Raw genomic sequence first — 5,588 nt, forward strand, 5'->3', positions numbered from 1 at the left:
CTAAATAAAATGAGAAATAAAGTTCATAAATTCAACATAGTTGCATAAATATAACATACTCACTTTATAAGTAAACTAATTGAAACAGCAAAAAAAAACCCAAAAACCATCAACGAGAATTAAGACCTTCCTCAGGTACATAAAACTTGTCAAGCCATAATTTAAGTGTATATTTCATCTTGTGTATGCCAACCAACACTCTAGACAAAGATATTCTCAGCTGCAATAGAAAATGAAGGTCTCTTAGACCTCACACTTTACACATAAACTCTCTATTTAATGATGTTTGGGTTTCTCCTCTTAGATATGCCAAGTGCGGAGAAAGACTAATAAAAAGCTTTAAACCCCAGGTTGCTAGGATACATTATCCATTTATTTTAAAGTACAAATCTCCATTCTTGCTCAGGCTGAGATGAATTATCATTACTAAGAAATCTTTAGAAATACAGTCCGTTCTCAAAGTACTTTCCCCAGAATATTTATTCAAATAGCACTGTTCTAGAAAGGCTCTATGTTCTTTATTCTTAGTAACTTGGGATGATGTGCAGAGCATCCTATGAGTTAGCATTTGTGAGACATTTACACCCTAGTGGTAGTTCACCCACCAGAGAAGGGAAATTTATAGCCATTTTGAAACTTCAGAGTGAAAATAGAATTCGGACCTTGGAAGGGTGGGGTGAAGTGAATGGAATTTTTTCCAATATTTATTTTTAGTATCCCTTCAGATCTAAAGTCATTTTGTCCAGGAACATAAAGATTGAATTATGATTAGCTTAGTTTACTTACCAAAATATCATGTATGATGTCTTCTATTTTAAAGTATAATTTATTTAGATAGTTTCAAATATATTACTTGGGTGTTCTTTTCAACATTCCAAATTGCTCCTACAGGTGGAGCCGTCCATTACCAAACCGAAAGAAATCCAGCACCTTCCAAATTTGCTAAAAGCAGGCCAAAATCTACAGAAGAGGAGAGAGGAAGGAAGCATTTTAGGGCGCTTACTGTATGCAGGCACGGTACATAGGTAATCTCATAGATCATGTCAGAATCCAGGGGAGGTGGGGATTGTTGGCCCATTGTACAGGTGAGGAAGGTGGGGCTTAGAGAAGTCACTCAGCTAGTAAGTGGTAGAACTGGGATGGAACTCAGTCTACCGGACCCCACAGACTGTGCTTTCTCTCTTACATCACTCAATGACTGGGGGAAGCCATTAGCTGCCAGGGGGCTGCAGACTGTGTGTTGCCCACTACCCTCACGCACCCTAGGAGGTACGGAAATACCATTAACCCTTTTCCACTGCCTCAATGGCACCCATGAAAAAACTCGTGGGGGGCAAATAAAGAGGCGGGTTCTGAAGTTCACCGTTGGCTGCATCCACCCTGTAGAAGATGGAATCATGGCTGCTGCCAACGTGGAACAATTTTTTGGGGAAAGAATCAAAGTGAATGGAAAAGCTGGGAATCTTGGCGAAGGGGCTGTATACCTTGAAAGGAGCAAGAGCAAGATCACCTTAACTCCTGAAGTGACTTTTTCTAAAAAGTATTTGAAGTATCTCACAAAAAAAAAAAAAAATATATATATATATATATATATACACACATACATGATATATATACATATATGATATATGATATATATACATATGTATATGTATACATATATACATTTGATATATATGCTATATACATATATGTATACATATGTATATGATATATACATATATCATATATACATATATCATATACATATATACATATATATGTACATATATCATATATATATATAATATATGTTTGAATAATCAACATGCTTGGCTGCATGTAGTTGCTAATAGGAAACAGAGTTACCAAATACCTTAACCACACTAACCACAATGAAGAAGGGGAGGAAGATGGGATTAAAACTTGTTTACTTGAAACGTTTTGTATGAGTTCTTGAATAAACGTGGAAACAAAAACAGAAACGAAAAAAAATGCCATTAACCCACCATTATGCATCATTGAGTTCCTACCATGTGATTCTGATTCTGTCATGCTTTTTTTAATGTTTATTTTATTTATTTTGAGAGAGAGAGAGTGCACACACAGGAGGGGCAGAGAGAGAGAGTTCACGCACAGGAGGGGCAGAGAAAGAGAGCTTGAGAATCCCAGTCAGGCTCTGCAGCGCAGAGCCTGATGCAGGGCTTGAATTCACAAACTGTGAGATCATGACCTGAGCCAAAATCAAAAATCTGGTGCTCAACCAACTGAGCCACCCAGGAACCCCTGATTCTGTAATTCTTTAATACAAAGGGCTCATTAGTGCAGGACAGTTGCCCTGCATGAAGAGAGCCCAAGAGCTCAGGGCAATGTCTCCAAGGTAGCCCCGCTCAGCCAGGGATGAAAGCTGTCACCAGTCCAGCTCCTGCCAGCAGCTGGTGCCTTCTTGTGTCAAGAGGCATCAGGACTAGAAAATGCATAGTAATGTGGTTCCAGGAAAGTGATTCTAGTTTCCGACTCTACTATCTGAAAGTGTAACCTCACTCCTGATGTCAGGCGTGGGCCCATGACACATACCTGGCCAATCATAACCGCATTTCCCCAGGCACAACGAGTAATCCAGGAGTGGGTGATGCCTCAAATAGAGCCAGAGACTTTCCTGAGTCTGATACGTGGATAACGGGAAAGAGAAGTTCCAAGTTGGGAGGCTGTGACATTTTGGCTGCCAGCAACCATCTTCCCTATTATGAGCCTGGGGAGAAAACGTGTCTGCAAAATGAAATCAGAGATGAGAAACAGTGAGAAAACAAGAGAGTTCTGGTGGTGCCCCATCCCGGGAACAGGCACTGCTGCATACAAGCTTATAAACTAACCCAGAACTGTCTCAGGTGTGTGAACCAATATATTCTCTTCCGCTTTTAAACCAACTGGAGTGGATTTCTGTCCCCTGGACTCGACGCAGCTTTGATTAATGCATTCGGTTACCTTTCCCAGGGACTGAAATTCTCTTGGTTTACAGCCATGTCCTTGGCCTGGTTTAGTTTACAACTTCCCCCAATGAACTCCTTGAACATGAACCATATTGCCACGCATATATCCATCTCTTGAATCATTCAGCATTATAAATCATCCTGAAGAAACAGTGGCACTGTATTCCGGTTAAAATATTCAGGGATACTGATTACACAGGATAGCGATGCCATGCAATGGTGATTGATTGCCTGCGGAGGTGGCTAAATCCCAGATATGGGATGACAAATGAGGGGCCTCTGTGGGGCCAGCTGCTTCTATTTCAGTGTGGAATCTGTCCTCATGGAATTGCAGCCTTCTTATCTGGTTTCACTTTTAGGATGGCACATTTTGTAGATGCCTTTACGGAATGTGTGCTGATTACTCCCTTTCCATATGCGTTTACGCCAGGGTTCCTCGGCAGTGGCACTATTGACCTTCTGGGCCAGGGGATTCTTTGGGGAGCTGTCCTGTACACGGTATGCACGCCCTAGCTGCCAGGTGCACCTTCCTCCATTTGTGATGATCAAAAATGTGTTCGGGCATGCCAAGTATTCCCTGAGGGACAAAACTCCCCCAGTTGAGAAACACTGGTTTAGAGAGATCACCAAGTTTGGACATTTGGTCTTTAAAAGATACCTTTTTTTCCAATCATTGTCCTGAAAAAGCACATGCTAGGTCACTATCTATATTTCTTTAAACTCCCAAATAATTGAGAATGTTTCTCTAGCAATGGCTAGACTTAGGCCATTATTTCAGGTGAGTTCCTGTAATGCGTTTGTACATTTAACCCTGCAAACACATATGCACGGACATTTTTCAGAGTTTTCATTCTACAGTCCTCTGATTGGACTACTCCGTGTTTCCTAATTGCCTCAGTCACAATGACTGTAGTTTATAACAAAGACTTCAGTCAAGGTCTGATTCCAGCACCCAACTTTTTTCCAACACTGAACCCTTGTACCCCCGTATTTATGCCTGGGCATCTGGCATTGAAGCCAGCTCACAACATGAGCTTATTCTCTATTAAGGTTGCCAGATTTAGCAAATAAAAATGCAGGATGCCCAGTTTAATTTGAATTTCATACAAGCGATGCATAATCTTCTTTTTAAGTGAATTTATTTATTTTGAGAGAGGGACAGTGAGTACAAGTGGAGTAGGGGAAGAGAGAGAGGGAGAGAGAATTCCAAGCAGGCTTAATGCTTTCAGCGCAATGCCCAGCTCAGGGTGTGAACCCACGAACCATGAGACCACGGCCGGAGCCAAAATCAAGAGTCCTATGCTTAATGACTGAGCCACCCAGGCGCCCCTACAATGCATAATCTTTTAGCGCAAGTATCTTCCAAATGTTGCTAAACATCATACGATACATGGGACAGCCCTGACAACAAAAAATTATATCGTTTATAAATTGCATGAAACATACCTACATTTGATCTGGGCACCTTATATCTCTACCCACTCTGTCTTCAATCTGCTGATTTGTGCTGTTTTCACTACAGTCTCTTCCCACCTACTGCTTGGAACCAGAAGGCCGTTCCTTTGTCCAGAGTTGCCCTTGATGGTAGTGTGCTTGTCAGATTCTGGGTTACTCAGGGTCCAACCAGGAAACCAGAAATCAAATGGAATTTTAATATAGAGAAGTGGCTCTACAGATGATGTAAGAGGCTTGAGAAACAGAAAATAATGAAGTAACTCACAGATTAGTAAAAGGGTAACGTTTATTCCCATCCCTAGCCTGGAGGGACAAAAGAAGGGGATGGGGTTACTGAGGCCAAGGTCTGAGGTCATCTGGCAGACCTTACCTTGGAAGAAGCCTGATGCAGCAGAAGCAGGAGACAAAAAGAGATACAATGCCTGTCTCCACCTAAGGAGAAAAGGAGAGAGAAATACGCTGGCTCCTCCCTCCAGCCTATTTCCTACCAGTGCCTCCCACTGGCCAAACCCAGGCAGTAACTATCTAAGACACCTGAGAACTGTAGCCAGTCTAAAACAGTCTGAGCTCACCGACCCCGATCCTCAGGGCCCCTTCTCTTCTCAGGGGTGGGCTGTCTCTTCTAGATCCACAGAGCCCAGGAGAGGTGGAATCGTCCTGTCTCTGGGATTCAGACGAAGTCTTGGCAGCCACCGCCTCATTCACCAGTGCCGACTCCAAATCTAGTAGTGAGAAATTTTGAACTGGTTTTTAGAAAATTCTGGGGCACCTGGGTGGCTCAGTTGGTTGTGTCCGACTTCGGCTCTGGTCATGATCTCACGGTTCACGAGTTCGAGCCTCGCATCGGGCTCTGTGCTGACAGCTCAGAGCCTGGAGCCTGCTTCTGCTTCTGTGTCTTCCTCTCTCTCTCTGCCCCTCTCCTGCTCACACTGCCTCTATCTCAAAAATAAATAAACATTTAAAAAAAAATTTTTTTAAGAAAAGTCTGATGGTGTCCACTAAGTCACCTACTGAGTTTTCCTGTGATGAGTCACACTTTTGCTGTTCTAAGTGCCATTCTTTCCAGTTCTGCTCTTCCTGTATGTTAGTCCCTACAGCTATTCACAGACGCTCTGGCTCCCCACTGTGCCAGCACCGCACCCCACCCCCCCACCTCGGAAATCA

The 5,588-nt window shown here is 42.6% G+C and overlaps 1 long non-coding RNA gene across 1 annotated transcript; it reads right to left on the minus strand.

Moving 5' to 3' along the window:
- Window positions 1–709: 709 nt before the first annotated feature.
- Window positions 710–5,238, minus strand: LOC122217162. The gene is made up of 3 exons (XR_006201328.1): window positions 4,795–5,238; window positions 2,557–2,748; window positions 710–960 (listed from the first exon to the last, which is right to left on the minus strand). It is a non-coding gene; the product is annotated as an uncharacterized LOC122217162 (long non-coding RNA).
- Between the last annotated feature and the right edge of the window lie 350 nt (window positions 5,239–5,588).

The sequence above is a fragment of the Panthera leo genome, chromosome B1 (assembly GCF_018350215.1).
Source record: "Panthera leo isolate Ple1 chromosome B1, P.leo_Ple1_pat1.1, whole genome shotgun sequence".
Lineage (NCBI taxonomy): Eukaryota > Metazoa > Chordata > Mammalia > Carnivora > Felidae > Panthera > Panthera leo.